This window comes from Saccostrea echinata, unplaced genomic scaffold (assembly GCF_033153115.1).
Source record: "Saccostrea echinata isolate AGI-Se365-2 ecotype Australia unplaced genomic scaffold, CSIRO_AGI_Sech_v1 ptg000042l, whole genome shotgun sequence".
NCBI lineage: Eukaryota > Metazoa > Mollusca > Bivalvia > Ostreida > Ostreidae > Saccostrea > Saccostrea echinata.
The window spans coordinates 1,140,274-1,162,017 of record NW_026889791.1 but is presented as its reverse complement, the minus strand read 5'-3'; the positions used below and the strand labels follow the sequence as shown (position 1 = coordinate 1,162,017).

General features: G+C 32.1%; 1 long non-coding RNA gene across 1 annotated transcript; it reads left to right on the top strand.

Moving 5' to 3' along the window:
- Positions 1-12,307: 12,307 nt before the first annotated feature.
- On the top strand, positions 12,308-12,870 carry LOC133201121 (uncharacterized). Its single transcript, XR_009723050.1, has 3 exons — positions 12,308-12,385; positions 12,574-12,682; positions 12,786-12,870. It is a non-coding gene; the product is annotated as an uncharacterized LOC133201121 (long non-coding RNA).
- Positions 12,871-21,744: the final 8,874 nt, after the last annotated feature.

Below are 21,744 nucleotides of genomic sequence, written 5' to 3'. Positions count from 1 at the left end.
CATAGATTCAGAAATGTTTTAAAAGAATTTAAATCCGAAAGGTGTAAAATATGTAAAATGAAATTAACATACACAGAAACGAAACTAAAGTAACGTTATATTTAGGACATCTGCAAAAATTGCCAACTATTACAGGATATTCAAGAACAAATTCAATTAGAAGCTTTAATTTGTCTTTTTGTAATTAAAAATAAATAAATGAAATGCATCTACAGTGCATTTGCGTTTGATATTGGCCAGTATGTAAATGTTAATCATGGAAATTGTAATGACGTTACATATATTACAGTTATTATTGAATACATACCATGAGCAAGGATGTTTAAAGGTCTAAAAAAAAAAATCCATCCGTGTAACCATTTACTTGATCGGAAAAGTAAGTGAGTAACCGGTTACTAAAAATTGTCCGATTTGACAACACTAGTATCAACACATAATTATAAGACTGGATGCTGCTCGGTTCGGATGTCCAGAGTCATTTTTATGACATAATTGAAGACATATTACTGGCATTTTGTTTTTCTCACATTACTTGAATTCTTGGTTGTCTACAACAAAAATATTTAAATTGATATTTGTAACAGAGATTTAATTTGCAAATTTAAAAATAATGTTACAGTAGTTAAGAACTGGAATTAGTATAAAAGTAAGAAGAACTGGTATACATAGCTAACATAATGAAGCATCAGCAAAGTATTGAAATTATGAAGAATAAGAATCAGAGTGAAATGTATTGAGCATGGATATGAAAAGAAGTGACATACTGTTATGAATGAGATTGAGTGGCCTCTTGCTTTTACTTAAGGATTTTCCAAAACACTGATTGATTTGTATTTGAGAATAAATTGTAGGATTCTTATGAGATGCAAATCCAATTTAAAAGCTTCATCAAATTAAAGACAGACTGAATTATATGTCAAAAAAATGTGAAATGGCATTTCATTTTGAAATAAAAACATGATTTCAACTCAGAAAAACCAATGGGGTACAAAGTAAACAAACTGAAGTGACATACCTAGATTCTCTCTAATGGTTTTGATTCCATATTTCTTCTATGATATGCATTATAAATAAGTCTACTAAACATGTTTTATAGAGTTCACTACCCCAGGAGGTGAAATATTATGATTAGATATTATATCGTGTTTTTTGTTTTGTTTGTTTGTTTGTTTGTTTTTTTTTTGGGGGGGGGGGGGTGCTGTTTACCAATCTCCTATGCAGAGTAGTCGTTCGTAGTTAAGTGCTAGGTATTGCAAATTAAAATTCCTATTACAATACCTTGGATACATTGCAATATTAAATTTGTATTGAAATATATTACAATATAACATTATTTCTATCTTTTTTTATTTTTTTTATTTTTTCATCAAAGACAAAACATGTAGTATATTTTTTTCCTTCATTCCATAGCAACATTGATGTGAAGCCAGCAATTTTTTTCATGCCATGTACAGTATCTAATAATCTCTGCATTAGTCACATACCTCAGTATTTGTGTCAACGTTTTGAGTTTCTATCTTTAACTTTAAAATTTATCATGCAGATGTAGTGAATTTCCGTGTCAGAGGACAATAATTGCACACGTAGTGATTTTCCTTCCCAGAGTATATTATTTACACACACATGTAGTGAGTTTCCTTGCCAGAGTACATTATTTACACATATGTAGTGAGTTTCCTTGCCAGAGTATATTATTTACACACACGTAGTGAGTTTCCTTGTCTGTTTAAAATTATCACACACATGTAGTGAGTTTCCTTGCCAGAGTACATTATTTACACAGATGTAGTGAGTTTCCTTGCCAAAGTACATTATTTGCACACATGTAGTGAGTTTCCTTGCCAGGGTAAATTATTTACACTCATGTAGTGAGTTTCCTTGCCAGAGTATATTATTTACACACACGTAGTGAGTTTCCTTGTCTGTTTAAAATTATCACACACATGTAGTGAGTTTCCTTGCCAGAGTACATTATTTGCACACATGTAGTTAGTTTCCTTGCCAGAGTACATTATTTACACACATGTAGAGAGTTTCCATGCCAGAGTACATTATTAACACACATGTAGTGAGTTTCCTTGCCAGAGTATATGATTGCGCCCATAGGAAAAGGGTGCTTATAGCAATTTTTACACATTTTGAGTTTTTCATGGATTTTTATAGAACAAGGTTAGGAGTTGTCAAATCTGAATTTTTATGGCCTTACTCCAACTCTAAGTATGTTTTTTCTTCATTTATATCAATGATACTTCAACAGTGAAATCATGACGTCATGTTATTTTTGCACCAACGTCAAACGTTTTTGGAGTGAACGTGACTATGATTTTTTATTGTAATGTTACTACAGACCCTGAAACGTGCTACTACCCCACGCGCACGTTGCATGAACGGTACACGCTCGCTACACGGTTTGCACGAAACGCTGCACGGTTTACACGAAACGCTACATGATTTGCACGAAACGCTACACGATTTACACGAAACACTTTGCACGAAAGGCTGCACGGTTTACACGAAAGCCTGCACGAAACGCTTTGTACACGTTTCTCACACGCTTTGTACACGATTCTCGCACGCTTTGGCCTCGATCTGGATTTTCTATTCGGAATCTCTCGGACTTTATTTCAATTATTACGGATTAATCAACGAATAGTTAAGAATTACAATCATTTAGATTAATTTAAGATTAAAACTCGCTAAACCAGTACTATATTAACAGATAAAATACTCAATGTTCAGTTGTAATTAATTAATAGTTGTCATTGAGTATGTGACCCTCCCGGTGAAATGCTTATCATCGTCAAACTTTTTTTCACTAGACTCTAAATTACGCACTGAAAAAAATAATTATATTTGTAATTCATAATCTTTTACAGCATTTAATGTTTTTACAATTATAGTTTGATATTAAAAAGTCTTTCCATTACTGACTTTATTACTGACAAATAAACTCAGTTTCACAGTTAAATTTGAAAAAAAAAAATATTGATTAAATTGCGTATGATTTCTGTAAACGGATTGATTTTCTTTTTCTTTTTTTATTATTGATTGATTTATACATTTTTTTTTTGATTTAGTAAGAAAATAATTTCGTTTGATTTAATTAGGCTCTGTTTATAATTTGCAAATGTAATATATACACTGCATCAAACAGGAACATTGTGCAGGAAGGGGGGGGTTAGATTACCGAGATCTTACGGTTGTCTGTACATGGCTAAATATAACCGGCACTTGTTTCAGTAAGTAAACAATCAGGGAAAAAAAATATTATAGAAACAAGTGCCCGTTCTAAGAAAAAAAAGATGTTCATGTCTCCAGCAGGACCCGATTCATGTAATTCATTTATATGCACTCTATTCAGAATGGTAAATATATCGTTTCATTACAGAGTTAAACTTTAATTTATTAATAAAATCTTATGTGGTAGAGAAGCCGGGGGGATATGTATTGTAATTCTTTCGTTCTCTTTTCCGGTACTGTGTTTATCAAATATCAATATACCAACCACCTTTTAAAATCCTTGATTTCAAACCCCGTCTAGAAAAAAAAATCAATAATTATGTAATCAATAGTCACGGCTCTTAACAATACATTCAATATATATGCATACATGGCCTATGTCCTAAAAAACTAAAAAAAAAAAAAAATAATACTCTAGAACTGCATGATTAATAAAAACAATTAATATATAATTATATAGGATTTATTTCTTTATATTATTTTATTCACGAATACACTGACAAATTAATTCACTGCTTACAGACAATCGGATAAATTTAAGAAATAAAATCAACGGGTATTACCGTTTAATTAATCGATCGTTATTGTCGGGTGTCATCTTAGCTATGATTGACAAGAGATAATAGCAGAACAAGTTTTCAGTCCCGGCACGCTGAGTCTGTGATCGCTGTTGTAAATGACCTTGATCACAGTCAAAAGAAGAATGTTGAAAGTGTAAAGAAGATTCCAATATATTTTTTAAGGGTGCATCGGGCGCACCCCATCGAAAAAAAGCAATAATTTTCTTACAAAAGAAAAGTATCAATAAAACACTTGTTTACAACAAAAACTCAGTTTGTGTTTTCATTTTATCCCCCCCCCCCCCCCGAAATATTTAACCTTGTATTCGCCGATGCATGTGAATTATAATTCATTTATATGACTTTTATCAATCAACCGATTTTATGCATAAAAAGACAATAAATGACTCATCGTTTGTGAAATTATTTGTATCACAATCTTGTAATATAAGAAAATATGTTCGTTCATAAAGAAAATCAATTAACTGCGCTCCCCGGCCTGGAATTCCTATACTTCACATTTATAGCAACGCACTAAATTTTGCATTTTATTTTTCATATGCCTGCCATACATGTATCTATATATTATTTTGTATTAATCACCAATATGTTCTTGTAATCTCTATATCCCATGTACAATGGTGAAGATATTCAAATAAATGAATGAAAAGGACAAGACCGGATTCCTAGTGAATTTTCTTTAAAAAAAATATTTAGTATTGCTCCCTTTAAAAAATGTATTGAATCAGTTACCTTAAAATTGATGTGCATATAATTAATTACTTTTAACACATTTTCTGTCCATCTTTATTAAATAAATAAATAAAGAAAATCAAACAAATATGTAATACATTACCGAATAATTTTATTTTGTTGTTTCCGTATTTTTTTTTCACTCTGAAAATACCACCGGTATGATACATCCGAATAATATTAGTTACAAACAACACAGAATGACATGTTGATCCAACAATAGTCATATTTAAAATGAAAGGACTTCCGAATGAATCCAACACGTTTCTCGCACGAATCTTGCACGAAAGTCGCACGTTTCTCACACGGTTCTTACACGAAAGTCGCACGTTTCTCACACGCTTCTCGCCCGCTCGCTACACGGTTTGCACGAAACGTTATGGAGCTTACACGAAACGCTGCACGGTTTACACGAAACGCTACACGGTTTGCACGAAACGCTGCACGGTTTACACGAAACGCTACACGGTTTGCACGAAACGAAAAGCGCACGAAAGTCACATGCTTTTTTGGGGTAGTAGCACGTTTCAGGGTCTGTAATATAGTGTGTAACGAATCATTTTTTTTTTAATTCATTTTCTCGTTAATTTATAAATACATGTAGTTGTTTTAAGTAGTTCCATCAACGGTATAGAATTATGAGTGTTTGAGTAGTTTGTTGTACCCTTCGCTCATGTTGGGACGACAAGAATTAAGACTTCAGCTGAAGCGTGCGACTTCCGAACAAGAGTTGTTTTGGAAATGTATAGGAAATAGGAGAAATAGGATTAATTCTAAAGTCATTTCATTTTAAATATGGCTCTTGGTGGGCCAAGATATCAATTTTGTGTTGTTTAAAACAGGCCCGTAGGAAGCAATACCATTTTCAGCTGGGGGAACGGGCACATACCATACATTTTTAGTTGGGGGGGGCACTATCAATACCAAAAATTCCTCGACAAGCAAAAAAAAAAAAAGAAGGTCATCAGGCGTTATTATTGAGGGGGCACAAGCATATGATAGCTTTCTGTAGTATTCTATATTCGGCAAAAATTATTGGGGGTGGGGGATCCCCCCCCCCCCCCCGTTTCCCAAGTCCATGTGAAATAAGTATAAATCTGAAAATCTTCCCAAAGGTGAAAATTAAAAAAAACGTCCTAGGGAACAACAGTAATCTAGAAGCTACCGGGTAGTGTAAAACACATTTGTTTTTTTTTTTTTTTCTAAATATAAACATGATTAAGAAAAAAAATGGGAAATGTAATTATTTACTTACATTCAACAATTTTAAGGACATTAAGTCGATACAATGTAGATACATTGAATGTTAAGCAATATTCAACAAAATCTTTTAAACAAAGACTCAGAAGGACTTCTGTCTTGCATATGGTAATAAAATAATCATTATTTTAATTGACACATTGCCCTTTTTCAATTCCAACATTGAACATTTTTAATTATTTACTTATAAACAGGCTTATTAAATGAGTTACAGTTCACATGCATGAATTAACTAAGGGGCAATTCCAGGATTTCATGTGATGATTATTTGGGGATGGGGTGGGTAGGGTTGAAGATAAAAAGTTTAATGACATACTTATAGTTAATATGAGCTTGATAGCATTTTTCAAAGCTTTCTTAAGGTGCGCAAGCCTACCCACACACACAACGATTTAAACCACCTATCTAGTTTAAAAATAACAATGGGAAATTATTCTTCAATCTTTTTTTTTTTTGACACCTTTATCACTCTTTATATAAGTATAAACAATGTCATTTTCATAAACAATCATCGATCATTGGCCGGGCTCCACTTGCCCAGAAGTAGGAACTTGACTGCTATTGATCAATGAATGAAATGGCACCGAAGAATAACAATTGAATTTCATTTTGCGAAAATGAAAATGATTTAGAAACTCTGTGTAATTTATAGTTCAAGTTTAATTATATATTCAATTGGAAATCAGACATAATGTGCATATTCAGTAAGGTAGACAGACATCTCGGCCCAACGACACCTCGGCCCGCAACGTCTGACACCTCGGCCCTGACAGGTCGGCCCAAGATTATTGACACATCGGCCCATATAAAAGACACCTGGGCCCAAGCGAAATTTTATGATGGAAAAAAATAATCCATTGTCTGAATTGTTATTATTATCGATGTAATTATTCTTTTTGATGGTTAAATGATTTTTAAAATAAAAGTTGGGGGGGGGGGGGTCTATAATAAAAAATTGGTTCACTTCCCTAAGCAAATCAGATCAGCACGTTAACTAACGTCTATCTCTTATGGAAAATCCCCAATATAAACACTTAAGTGAAACTATGACATATATCAACATTCTTATGATCTTGACTTTCTATATAAGTATTGCAGGAATTTTATCGTTTCATTTTGCATTACTTCTCTGACGATCTGAAACATCTGAGATGGGTTGATAATTCGTGAAAAGATATATATGGACTTCATTTAAACAGTAACTTTTTTGTAAATACGAGAATTTAACAATTGCAGCTATATTGCAGGAAAATTGCATAAATCGGATAAACGAAGAAATTCTGCTATATGGTTGCGGTCGTTAATCTTGCATTAACCAAAAAAAAAAAAAAAAGGGAAGGACATTTTATTGTTTATACTTATGTCAGTATAGATAATCGTATAAAATAATAGTTTATTGCATTATTGATCTGAACTTCATCGTATATTTCATCATGTTCATTGATTGAAAATCATAGTTTGATACAGATAGCTTAAATAAAATTTTGAAAAAAAAAAAAATTAGGGCTCAAACTAGTTTTTAATGTAAGTGAAATTCTTAAAAAATAAATGGATGTAAATGTTTTGAATGACTGTCTCACAATTAACAGATTAAGCCTGCTCGTAATTATTCCCTTAATCTGTTAATGACACCAATATGACATTCTCCAGTAAAGTGTGTCTATTACATGTATGTCATATTTCCAGACTCAACGGCCGAGTTTTGAAATGACGGATTTTCGCAAAGTGGTACATGGAGGTATATTGTTATTGATTGATGGTGTCAAAAAGAATTTTAGAATTTCAACACTCCCTCCCCTTTCAGTTTCTTTCTCGTATGAAATTCTAATGTAAGTTATGTCGAAGCTTAATAAATAAAACAAATATGTTATCAATCCAAATGAAGTTTTAATGAAATTCAGTCTGCCCCATGCCAGAGAACATTGATATGCTTAGCGTTGTAAAGTTTTACATCTGTCAAAGTTAAGTCCCGGTAATACAAAATTCCCCCATCCCCCATGTCTGCCTCCAAAATAAAAACCTTGCAAGCATAATGTTCATGTTTTGTGCAGTGTATTAATTTGTAGTATTTTATTACGTGCACATATAAAACCTGAATTAATCTACATATAATTCTAAAGCATTATTTTACAAATAAATTAAGAATAAAAAAAATATGTTTACATAATTCGAAGGCAAGTTAAGCAATATTATTCCCTATCGATAACAGAGTTTATATATCATTATTAAAACGAATAATAATATGACTGTAAAGACTTATACTGCGTAGATATTATGAATAACAGAGATCATATTGACTACATGCAGTTAAAAAAAAAAAATTGCAGATGATACTTAAAATCCTTGACCTTCATAGAAACGCATTAAACAGGTACCAAAAAAATTAAATTTTGAGTTCCTGAAAATTTATAGGCATAGTTTTAAAATCAAGGATTTCATTTCATTTTTTGATAATTAAATTGTTTTGAAAATCCATCTTCTCACTAAAGTTTCACATTTCTTTATACATATATTACATGTAATAAACTGGATCCGATGTAACCCCCTTTTCTCTTTCTCTAGATCTCTCATATCAATTTTAAAACATGAACTTGTTCATTCTGTTTTTAAAGTAATATTTCGTATGGTAATTTTTGTTACATTTAAATGCTTAAAAAATATCGAAAGTGGATGTGAGAAAAAAAATATTCAGTCAAAACAAAATAAAAAAAATAAAAAAATAAACACGACCGTCCAAACTAACTAACAAACAAATAAAGTCAATATTTTAAATTTGCTGAAATTAAATAATTATAAATTTTTATTTTTTTTAAATTCCAGCTATTTTCTTTTTCTTCTTTTTTCAAATTAAATAGATTATTAAGGATGAATTTAAAAAAAAAGTGAAGATCAGTTTAATTTTTGCTTCTTCTTTTTCTAAAGGCTTACTCCCAGACAGTACAAAATATTTATTTTAAAAAACTTAAAAACAACTGAAACGTGTTTTGAGTTGTTAAATAATTTTTTAATAAACCCATGCGAGTTGAAATGTTTAGAAAAATTGTACACTTGCAACGAAATTCCCTCTCTGGTACACCTCTCTAGTACCTCGGGTTATCTCTCTTGTTTTTTATTTATAGAAAATTATATCTCGTCTACTATCGTCATTCTTGTGTATTTTTCTAGATTTGTGAAGAATTCAGAAGAACTATGCTTTTCTTTTCTGTAAGAAGTAAGCCAAGCTTCAATTTTTGACCAAATACATCGCATAAAAACAATTTACAACAAAAGTTTTTGCAACATGCACCGATGATGATTCAATACATTTTGTGAATGGTGGAGCGGATCAATATCCTGTGCATGTTATTATAATGTCCGTGTTTTGTACGTATCCTCAAACTGGTCCACATATAGAAAATCGCATTCATTCGTACATATATTCAACACGCTAGTCAATCACCTTGTCTGAAACTAGCTTCTGACAGAAGTGAATTAGGCCTATAGATCAGAGACTATACTGCAACTACATAGCTCGATCAAAACCGATCTCGAATAAAATGCTGTCATATCTTTATTAAAACTAGTGGACATAGAGGTTCAGACACAAATTGAATATACGAATGAAAATTAATATTTATTATCAATATTCACATAAATGGCAAAAGTTATTGTCAAAACGTAAACACGTAGTAAAAAAAATTCTGCGTTGACGTTCACCGTCACTCTGCAACGTCACATCTTTATGACGTTATTTCTCTGTTTTAGTAAAATTGCCATAAGCACCCTTTTCCCATGGGCGCAATCATATTATTTACACACACGTAGTGAGTTTCCTTGTCTGTTTAAAATTATCACACACATGTAGTGAGTTTCCTTGCCAGAGTACATTATTTGCACACGTAGTTAGTTTCCTTGCCAGAGTACATTATTTACACACATGTAGTGAGTTTCCAAACACAGTCTTATTTCACCTTGAATAGGTGTATCAAAATTTGTGACTACAAAAAATTTTCAAATTACTTCGCAAGTTCAATTATTTGACCTTTTTGCACTCAGAAAATATTTTTCTGGCATTAAAAAATTTAACAAGCAATAAAATATCTTGAAAGAAATGACATTTTACTGAATTTAAGAAGAATGGTTAAAAGTATTTTATATATTCAGAAAAGAAAATTAAAAGTGGCGGTCTGTGATGTTAATTTTTAGATATTACCAAAATAATGCTAATTTTAAGCTTAATTTAAATTATGGCTATTTTTTCTGGATTTTCACAATATATTTGCTATAGTTATCAAATATAATGATAGAATTCATGATATTTTATTTGATATATAATTTAGGACCAGCATAAAACAATTCATGGCTCAGAATAACTCTGTGTGTAGGCTGCATGGAAAAATAGGAATCCAAACTTAAGGTCAGACGATACGTTCCTCAAATATCTGCTTTTTATATCTTCGAATTATGTGGAAAATTTTCAAAATTTTGATTACCTTCTGATTTATAAACAGGTTTCTAATTTTCTTTTAAAAAATGAAAGACCAAAAAATGTGATATTGGCTAATTAAGGTTTTCCAAAAGGATTTTGTAGGAAAAACATCTTCTGGTATCTTGCACAAATGCCTGGTAAGGTACCTCAATTTTTTGCAAGTAAACATGTTAAAGTATCAATACTTCAATGACAAAATCTTAGAAAAAATTATATATTATTGAGGAACGTATTGTCTGTCCTTAATTAACATACTTTAAATACTTTGAAAGAGAAAGAAATGATCATTTTCTTCTAAAAAACCTTCCGCCACAAAATATACTGTACGTGTACATAAATTGGCGTATTCAAAATTTAGCGAAATCACTGGGTTTTGAGGTGTTGGCGACATCATGAATTAGCGCTATAAATTTCTGTACTGTATATTGTATTTATAAATGATTTCTTAGTGGTATTCATGAATTAGCGCATTGTTGTCTGCGCCAAGGGCCCCCTAAAATATGAAGCCTGCTTTTTTAAGCGCACATACAGTAGTTCCTCACTTAATGCTTTTGGTATGGAATTTAATCATGGAGATTTAACTGAATATATTTTAATTGGTATTGTAGAATCCAAATTTATTGTAAGAACTAAAACATTATGCAAAAGTGGAAATATAGGTTAAGACAAAAATCTGCTCAAAAGCTCAGGAGCATTTTACTTCTTCTGGAGAACCACTTGGCAATTTTAATTTGTTCAAATGAATGGTGATCAACTTTTCAAGGAGAAATAGCTATGAAACAGTGAAAATTTGATTCATTTAAAAATCTCCTTTTCATAAACCATTGAAACTTATGTTGAAGTGTTCTGACATGGTATAGATTCAAGTTTGCATGTTCAAATCTGACTTAATGGGGTAGGTGGAACCAGTATGGAATCAATATTTTTTTTACATCAACATATAAAAAAATGTCATAATAAGATGCAGTCATAACATGGTAGTTTGTTCAATTGTCTTTTTGTAATTAAAAATAAATAAATGAAGTGCATCTACAGTGGGGTAGGATAGGGCTACAATGAGGATTGAAGTTTTTCATTGGAATGTATGTCACAACAGGACATTGATTAGTAATATTAATGTCCTAGCTGTTATCCTCAGAAAGTGCTGTACAATTTTTTTCCCAATCATGGTTCCTAGAGGTACCCGTAAAGTGGCACAACAATAGTGGATTAAAGTTTTTTGTGGGAATATAAAGGAAAAAATGTTTAAAATAAAAAAGAAATCGAATTTTTTTTTTTAAATACAATGTATTTTGTGATAAAGAACAAACAGCAGCATTTTTTTCTTCCATAACTGGTACCATTGAACAGAGCCATTCCACCAAAAATGTTAATTATTCCTAGTTTGAGAGCATTAATATTTCTCATCAAATTTTGAATTCGTCTATTTTTATGAGGAAAAAATTGTAAAATGCTAAGTTCAAAATCTTTGGGATTGGTATTTTGACTACTTTGTATGGACATTCTTTAAATAGTGCACTGTGCACAAATTTGGTTGAGAATGCACATTTAGTTAAGTATTTTAGTATATCCCTATTTGTTCAACCTATATATATTGTCCTGTCTGTCCACTTTATTTTGCAAGTCATCTAAATAATTATTTAAGTGGTAGCCAAAGAAATTCATTTTCAGGTGATTGATTAGTTTTTGTAGATGTGTATGAATTTTGATCTCTCCCCTGAAGCTAAGCTGAAGTGAAGTGATAATTCTGTTGAACATGAATTGTTAGATATCAAATGAATTCCAAACTTTAAGACTTCATTTCAATACAAAGGGATATGTTAAGATTCGAGCATTGATTGGTGTATACATTTAAAAGAATGTCTTTGTGCTTGCATGATGAACTGGGTTGAAAAATTTTGAAAATATTAAATGTTTCCCTCAGCTTGTTGTGATCCTCCTGGACATCCAAGTGTTTTCAACATTGATGAAGATTTTGTCACTCTCTCTCTTTTGAACCAAACCAAGAAATGATGGTTTTAAGAAGATTATAGGATATGTCATAGAATACCCCACCACTGGAGGCAGGCTAATGACTACCCAGTAGATGAGTGTGTTTATGAGGGTGAGTAACTGATTACTTGTTGACACATGTATCTTTCTTATGAACTAGTAAGTGGATTTACATGTCCTTTTGTTGCATGTAATTAGTATATTATGGCTGAAAACTGTGAAAAGATGTTTTACAAAAGTGATTCTTGAAATTTGTTTTGTTTACAAAACTTGAATTTGAGAATTTTTTCATCGGTAAAGGGATTAAAAAAGGACAAGGAATACAACTTCCACATACGGGCCAAGAATCTTGAAGGTTTTAGTGAGTCTAGTGATGTGATTGGTCCTATAACTCCCAAGCCCAAATACAGTAAGTATAATTGAAAAAAATTATAACATTTTAAAAAATAATTACCATATTGTACTTTAATTTCAATTATTTTTTCTTTCACATTTTTAAACTTTTATTTTAGCCAAGGTTTTGCCACCTGGTGTACCAGAGGCTGTCAACAATTCTATAACTTATCTGAAATGGGAACCCCCTAAACATAATGGTGGCTGTAAAATTACAGGTACTAATTTAAAAGTAGAATAAAAAAAAAGGAAATGTTGATCTCTGTTCAAAACCACATAAACACTCTAGCAGTTAATAATATTGATTATCTTTGTAGACTACCTTGTGGAAGAGAGGTTTAAGGGAGCAGAGATGTGGTGTAAGTGTCCCTCTTTACTGTCACCAATCTTCCTCAGGACTCGGAGTAGGAGTTTAGAGTTACAGCTGTTAACTTTGCTGGAAACTGTGAGCCCAGTCTGTGCTCACCAGCATACAAAATCCAGGTGAAGATTGGTATGTTGTCAAGTTAATAAATGTATCGTACATTATTATGGTACTAGAAAAAAGATTTGGAGGTCAAATTAAACCATAATGTGTATTTTCTTCTCAAAGCCCATATTATTCTCACTTTACTGGTCAGGAGCTGAAATTTATGTGAAAGCTTCCTGATGTAATAAGGATTTTAAATTGTTCAAAAAATGGCCTTTGAGGTAGATGGGGCCACAATAGGGGATCAAAGATTTACCTTGAAATATATACATACATTTATGTACTGGTTAAAATCTTTAAGAATCCTCTTAAGAAAAACTGGACCACAAAAAGTATTTTTAAACCTTCTTGTAGCTTCCTTATTGTTCAAATCATGGCCAAAGGGAGGAAGGAAGCGGGGGGGGGGGGGGGGGGGATATAGTGGATTCAGAGACCCTTTAGAGTTAGGATAGGGTCATAATATGAGTTCACAATTTTGCATGGGAAAATTATGGAGAAAAACTCTTTATAAACATTAAGAAAAGCTTCTTTTAAGTTACATGGGAAATGTTTTAGCCCATGGGACTCTTCTTTGCATGCATAGTAAAGGCAAAAAAAAAAAAGATAACCCCTATTGTATTCATAAATTTGAATCTTACTTTTTAAGAAAAGTGTTATTTTCCAATTTAATATCTAATTTGAATGTTTTGACAGAGTCTTTTGCAATTGAGCAGGATGAGGAATCACACCAATCATTTGTAAATGAAAGCAGCAGTCATGATGTTGTCAATGAGAATGGTAATCTATATTTATGATGTTGTTTGGATGTTACAAATTAAAAGTTAACCCAATAAAAATGAAGCTTCTTAAAATGATAATTTCTTTTTTAGGATTTTAAATAGGATATGATACAGGGCCACTTTTAAGTGATGAAGCAGACGAGTATGATGATGGTAATGATGGTGAATCATACCATCCTTCAAGTGATGAAAAAAGCTGTGATGAAGATACCATTAATGATCTTGGTAATAAAGCTGAAAACAGAACTTTCTTAAGCTCAAGTAAGCTTTTCTGATCAAAGTTTGTCCATTGTCCATCTCCAGCGTCATTGTTGTTTCAAATTTGCAGCTCCTTCTCAAGAACCACTGCGTCAATTTCAACCAAACTTGCCACAAAGTATTCTTGGGTGGGGGATTGAAGTTTGTTCACATGAAAGGCATCACCCTATTTTAAGGGGATATAATCAAAAATAAGTGTAAATTTGATGGCATCTTTAAAAAAATCTTCTCCAGAAACAATGGGCAGAGTTGTTTACTTGTACAGATTTTTAGTATTTTCCATGAATCTTCGAGTAAAAATGTGCTCTACAGATTCACGTTGAAAATATACAGATTTTCCCTAAAGACGGAAAAAAATCAGAGTCGTTCTTGAAATTTGCCAATCAGTTTGATAAATTTGATAAAGAAGCTTGTTGATTGAAGTGGTCTTATCAAAAATGATCTAAAAACAATATAATTATGGCAAATGTAAAATATGTAAGCAACAGTAGACAGCATACGGTGACATGCGTAGTTAGTGCTTAGTATTTGTATAACAAGGGGTTCTTCATATGAAAATGTCTAAGAAGCTGAGTTGCATTTTTACTGACAAACTGCTCAAAATACTGACAACTTCTAGAATACTGACATCAGTTAGAAAAGTTAAACAGGTCTGAGTGTGCCAGAAAAATTATTCTCCAGAACAGCAAAGCCATGACAAGTCATATTAATACAGAAGCATACTCAGGTAATGTAGCTTGAAGTTTTATCAACTAATGACCCCTGGCAGAAGGGCGGGGACACAATGGGGCATCAGACTTTTACATGGAATTATATAGAAAATGTCTTTAAAGGCCTTCTTCTCAAGAACAGCAAAGCCATGATTTGTTATATTAATACAGGAGTATTTTTCAGGTAGTGTACATTCAAATTTATTCAAATCATAACATAAAGGGTAGGATGGGAGAAGTAGTTTCAGGTTTGTTCAAATCATCACCCACAGGGCATAGGGTAGCACCAATTGTATAAGTATAATTAATCAAACTTTTCAATACTGAACTGATTTCTGCTTTTCTCTTGCAAAAGGGCTCAGGTGTCATGGACCATGGGCCTTTTGTATAAGGTGTTATGTATTACATTGTACAATATGTAGATTGTTTAAAGTGAATTAAAATTCTGGCAGAATTTCTGTCTTGAATTTTAAGTATGACTGTTTCTTTATTACAGTTAAGGATTAATTCCATAAGTTGTTTTTTCTCCAGACATGATCACAGTCTGATAAATTGACAAAATTCATTTTAAATAAATTACTTTCCTTTGCATGACATTAACGTGATGTTCATTAGCCAGCATTATAAATTATAAATATCTCCATAAGGAGCTTAAATAGAGTGTTTCAATCATGCCTAACAGATTGAAGTATGGAAAAACAACTTTCATACCTCTTCATTAGGTTTGAATGGGTAAGATGAGGCCGTAATAGGCAATCAAAACTTTACATAGGAATATATAGGGGGGAAATGTGCAGGGCCATTGTGACTTGGGTGAGCCATGTGGCCCATTGGCCTCTTCTATAAAAATAAAGATGAATCCCTTCTGTCAATACATGTACATATATAATAATTTCAGATATGCCCAGTAAGCCTCTCAAATCTGAAATGCAGCAGAAACAAGTTGCACTTGCAAGTGACAGCGAAAAGGACAGTGAATGTGAAGATGATCATGATGATGTCGGCAAAGTTTTACCACAGTCAGAGAAGCGAAAGACCAGTTTTTTAGAGGCCAAAAACATCGTCTGGGAACTATGATAATAAAAAACATTCATGTCTCTTTTGTGAGAAGTTTTGCCAGCAGGCTAATTGATGGTATGCATATCATATAAGCCCATAGCTCTTTAAGTACAAAAAGTTGTGAGATTCATTTTTGCATATAGGTTCAGGATGGAGCTGAATATTGAAAAAATATATCCTATAATTTTTTTTTCATGGACATGTAGCAGACAGCTGTTTGCATAATTTAAGCAAGTAATTATTTTTTAACCAAAATTTGTGAAATTTATCGCTCATGACCCATTGTTCATGCAAGGTTTACCTATTTATATTGACACTGCAACAGGCCCATAGAACCCCCCCCCCCCCCCCCCCACTTTTTCTGAGTATAGTATTTTGCTATAGTAAAGTATCCTTTATATCCTAGTTGCCCCCCCCCCCCCCCCCTCCCCTTTTTGTTGCAATAAGGTCGGTTCAGTAAATAATGTTTTTTTTTTGCTTGTCAGATTTTTTTTGAAGTCCCCCCTACTTTTGAAACCCTTGCTGTGGGCTGTAAATTGAAGTTTTAAAAAATCCATTAATGGTGAACATCTAGCAGACAAACTAGCAGGCATAAATTAAACATGAAGATTATGAATAGTAATCAAACTCAAAAGTCCATTAGAATAATCCATATTCGTAGCAGAGCAAACATGGACCTCTAAAATTAATCTTAATTAATGTTTAGCCCTCTAATTGAAGGCTTCTTCATGTTTCAGGCCCATGAAAAGGCAGAGTTAGTCATAAATTAGAATGTTTTATACAGTATTAGCCAGTATACCTTATCCTCTTTACTTTTGAACTTCTAGGAGTTCAGCTGCATCAATATGATAATAAATATAGAATTCTTGTGAAAATTTACGATTTTTGTTGCATGGGTCTAGATTTCTAGATCCAGGCAGTTTTGAAATGACCACAGCCTGAGAAATTCTTAATACTCAGGTAACAGTCAAAGCCTAGGGCCTTTTGTTGCATTTTAAACACAGGAAGTTATTAACTGCATGATATTTATATTTCTTGCTTGGTTGTCAACTTTAAGCTTAAAGATTTTTTTTTATTTCGAAACTTGTATGTTGTTTAATGCACTAAGAAAATGCCACTATATTTTGCACAAATACTGACTGATTGTCCTTGATTGTTCTTCTGTGAAAATAAGCTTATTTTGGATACCTTAAAAATTAACAGCAAGAATTATCTATTAACACTTGGTTTATACATGAGTATCTTATTTCATGTCAGCATTCTTTTTATGTACTTTTTTGTATAGTTGATGCAATTAAATTGTTTCATGCAAACAAACCGTCTTTTTTGTTTGATCTTTCAAAATGTTGTAAAACATTTGAGCAATAAGAGAACTAAAGGGTGCTGTATGAACTGCATTTCGTAAAAAATCATGGTTTTAGAGACCAACATATTTGAGCAATGGGATTTTTAAATGCTGAATTGGAAAATGAAATGATGAATATGAAATGATAGAATGTTATGCATAAGAAAAACAATGAAGTGGACTTTCCCCACCAAAGTAATTTCAGTTTTTTGAAGTCATTAAATTGCAAGAATAAATAAGAGGGATCATTATTTTCCACCTTATTTATTCTTGCAGTAGAACGCGGAGGCCACCCCCCCCCTTTTCTGAATATACTTATTACTATTGTAAATTTTCCTTTGAATGCTGGTTGTGGTGTCATCCACATAAAAAAGAACGAGATGTTATTACATGAACAGTAGTTAAGTAATTTGTAATCCTATAAAATTCTTGTTAAGAAAAAAATAAACTCTTTAAGATCATAAAAAACATAATGATTGCATTTAAAATTGGGGAACGATTTTCAATTTCTACTTGTTTTACTCAATGCAACAGAAAAAACCCCAAAACGAATATTCTTGACGAAGCAAGTCTTGAATCAACGCACACTCGACAATTCTTTGCCGTCTGCGACGTAAAAGCAGAGGGGAGGGGTAGCTTGGCCCCTCCTTTTTTCAAACTTAAAAGTTTTATTTTTAATTTACTGTGAAAGTGTTCATTAAAAGCCCCCCCCCCCCCCCCCTACACACACTGTTTTGTTATGTATTTTAATGCGGTCATTTTATTGTAAAGAAATTTTTTGGAGGGTTCACAAAAGTTCAACCCACCAATAGGATTTTCGACTTTTTGAGGTTAACCTATTTTTCTTGCTTGCCAAAGATTTTCGGGTATTAAGTTGTATTTTCGCCCCCCCCCCCCCCCGACTTTCAAAAACGATGTTACGAGCCTGGCCGTTAATACTTTTAAATCTTCGTCATGACTGTTAATTTATTCTTCTCATTTCATTTGCTTTATATTAATCTATATACAGATGTTGAAAGCCAATTTTTTATCTTTTAACTTTATCGGATATCCTTTGACAATTTTTTTTTTCTATAGCATACAGATTTCATGCAGACATTGTCATGAATTTTCGACAATTTTTTGGAAAAATTGGTGTTTTTACGGGAAACACATTCAAAATTTACTGAATGTAGTGATTTTCTTGTATAATATCTTACAAGAGTGTTTATGTACTGAGTTTCCTGTGTGTGTCCTGGTAAAGCCATGTAGTGACTTGTCAACTTCCGGTGTGTGATTGAGCAAAATCACGTGACAAAATGTAGTGACTTTTAGGTGAAAAATCATTTTTTCATTATTTGAATTTTCATCTTTCTGAACCTCATTTGCATATACAAAGACCCATAGAATCACAGTTATGGTCTGTTTATCTTGTTAGCATTGCTGGAACATAGTGTAGTGACTTTCAGGTGTAAAACCTCGTGTAGTGAGAATTGCGTTTGTACACGTATGTGTGTGTGTGTGTGTGTGAACATTGAATTTTGCCGCAATTAGTTCGGCAAAAGTGATAGATCTTACCATAAGCTAATGCAATATACCCGGTCAGTATTAGTCCACCAAGACAATTAAAGAACACATCTTCACCATTCATTTCCGTTAATATGGCGTTATTTGAATCCAGGAAGTAATTTTTTTTTCGTATCATCTACAGCAGATTTAAATCTCTATATTAGGTCCGTATTGCAAAGTCATTCAGGAATTTTATTGGGGTTTAAAATTAAATAAAGTTGACATATTGTCTATGTTTAAAGTGCAGGTCAAAATAATAATAATAATAAGAAGAATAAGAATAGGAATAAGATTAATGATAGTAATAATAATAAAATGTAAAACGGGTCAATTAATAAATGAAAGAATCTTTGTTTGCACCCTATGCGACCTAGTTACTGTTTTTATTTCAATTCTTATATAAAGATTTTAATATATATGTCTAAAATATACTGCTGTGCAAATAAACTTTTTAGCACTTACTGCTTCAGCAAGAATATAATGATACCAAACTCCGGGATTAAAATTTGTCCATTATTTATTTTCACAATTGTCAATTATTTCCATGTAACACATATACAAAAGTTGAAAATATTGGCTTATCATTCCTTGGAAATGCCCGTCTATGCTTCCCGAAGAGTTCGATCAGAAGGGTTGCATGAATTACGCGCTTCTTGTTCGTCTTTGCTGATATTGTTACAACGGCGTCCTTATCAATATTTTTGGGACAATGTACATTTCATTGTCCTATACTGGTGGGATGAAAATTTATTCGTCGTTTTATTTCTGCGAATTTGATTCATAAAGTATGACGTAAACATGTATACTGAATTCTTTTTTTCTTATTTTTTTGTTTTTTTTTAATGCCAAAACTGTGCCGAGGGGGTAGGCATATACATGAGGTCAGTGAAAACAGATACATGGGGTCATTTCCTTGGAAGCTAGGAAGAAGGTACGCTTTTAGCTTTATTGTGCCCTAAAAATGTGATGTTTACAAAAAAGTTTTGAAACTGGCTTAAATATTAGTTGAGTATATGACTGTGATAAACCAGGAAAGAATATGGCATGAAGGAGTACTATTCTGGAAACATGACGTCGTTAATTTGATGCATTTCTCTATTTTAAACAGAAAAAGCCTCAAAATGACCCATTTCAAGGGTTATTTTCCTGAAGAAAATAGTGTCCACAGCCGTCGCACACTTTTATTTTCGGATATGTTGTATAAAATGCCTTGAAAACTCACATATCTCAAAATTTCTGTGGGCGATGCATGTGGACAATATTATCTGAAAGAAAATTCCATTGAAAATTGGTGTCTTCTGGAAGGAAAATGCACAAGTTTGTAACGTCACGGTTAGCATTAAAAAAGTCATGTGAGAAAAATGATTTGTATGATCTTTCTGCAAATGATTTCAATGATTCAGAAAGAATATGTTTAAATTTTTTACATCACTTTCATGTTTGAGAAAATCACAGGGAAAGATTTGAGTTGAAACCGTACCTTGTTCTTAATTGCACGTCATATACCAATAGCTAAAAAAATATATCATCATTTAAAATGTAATTGCACATGTACTTGGGGGCCTCCCCAGATTTTGAATTGTTTTTGCAAGAATTGGGCCTCAGTCGCACCGATACAGCCCATCCAAGTCCTTAGCAAGGGGGATAAGACACCAAGTATTCTGAAGATCGATGCATGCCTTAATGAAATTCACGAACTGATCCGGGGCCATTCACCTTCCTACTGCGTTTCAGCTGAATTTTCTCTGCAACTGACCAAGTGTCAAAGTTTCGAATTACAACCTTGTATCTGCAAAGCATCATAGTGACTCCTATATGTTGCATATTCTTTTTCTCAGGAAGCACTTTGCTATATTTCAAATGTATCCCATTATTATTCTATTCATTTTACTATATAAAATATCACATCAAACAGGGGATATCTCACTTTTTAAGAAATTTGACAGTACTTTAATACGAAACTATCCCCTGAAAATTTGTTATTGTTAATGTTTACGTTTCATGGGGTGTGTTCATTTTTTTTGTCTGCACAAATCACTGATTACAGACTGACAATACTGGTGATTTGATTTTTCACAATTTTGCTGTGAATTTTCTGGGTTATAGTTTTATTATTTTTTTCATATTATTTTTTCCAATTTTCTCAAATTACAAGTAGAAAGTAACTTGTATTTAGTAAAAGTTCAAGGGTGTGTGTCAAGCAAAAGCGTCCCGAAAAACGTTGCTTTGATAATTTCCAGATAAAGGAAGTTTCTAAACAGCCTTTAAAATCTTTCGGTGTGAAATGCTCTATTAAAGCAAAATTTTTTCCTTATATTGTACTGAAAATATTAGTAAGTATTAGTCTCTAATCTTTGTCCAAGTCCCTTTGATATATTCACAAAATCTTTATCTACTAAACTAAAACATTTCATGAAAAGTCAAAAATGTATTTATTATCTTTGATTTAAAAAAATCAAAATTTATTACTACTAACTTACTGTCTATCTCATGTTATTTCTGCTGAAAAATCCTTACTTGACAAGTTATTTATTTTATTTAACATATTACACCCAAGGAACAAAGTATTCCTGTGAATTTGTTATTATATTTTTCGATATTCTATAATTCCAATTGCTATCGTTTTAATTTTGATCGTCATTGGTCTAAATTTAATTTAAAATAGCAATTTTTCTTCAATTTCGCGATTTCATTTCAATTTCTTTATACAAATATAAAATACAATTGCCTGATATCCATTTTCTATATGTAACTTACTTCCTGAAGATTTCAACCATAAGTTAAAAAGTTATAAGCAAATTATATTTTTTATAGTCATAAATTATTTCTTTTATTAAAAATGTCACATGTCTTTCTAATTCTTCTTGAAATATTTTATCAGATATTCATATTAAGCATTTATTAACAGCA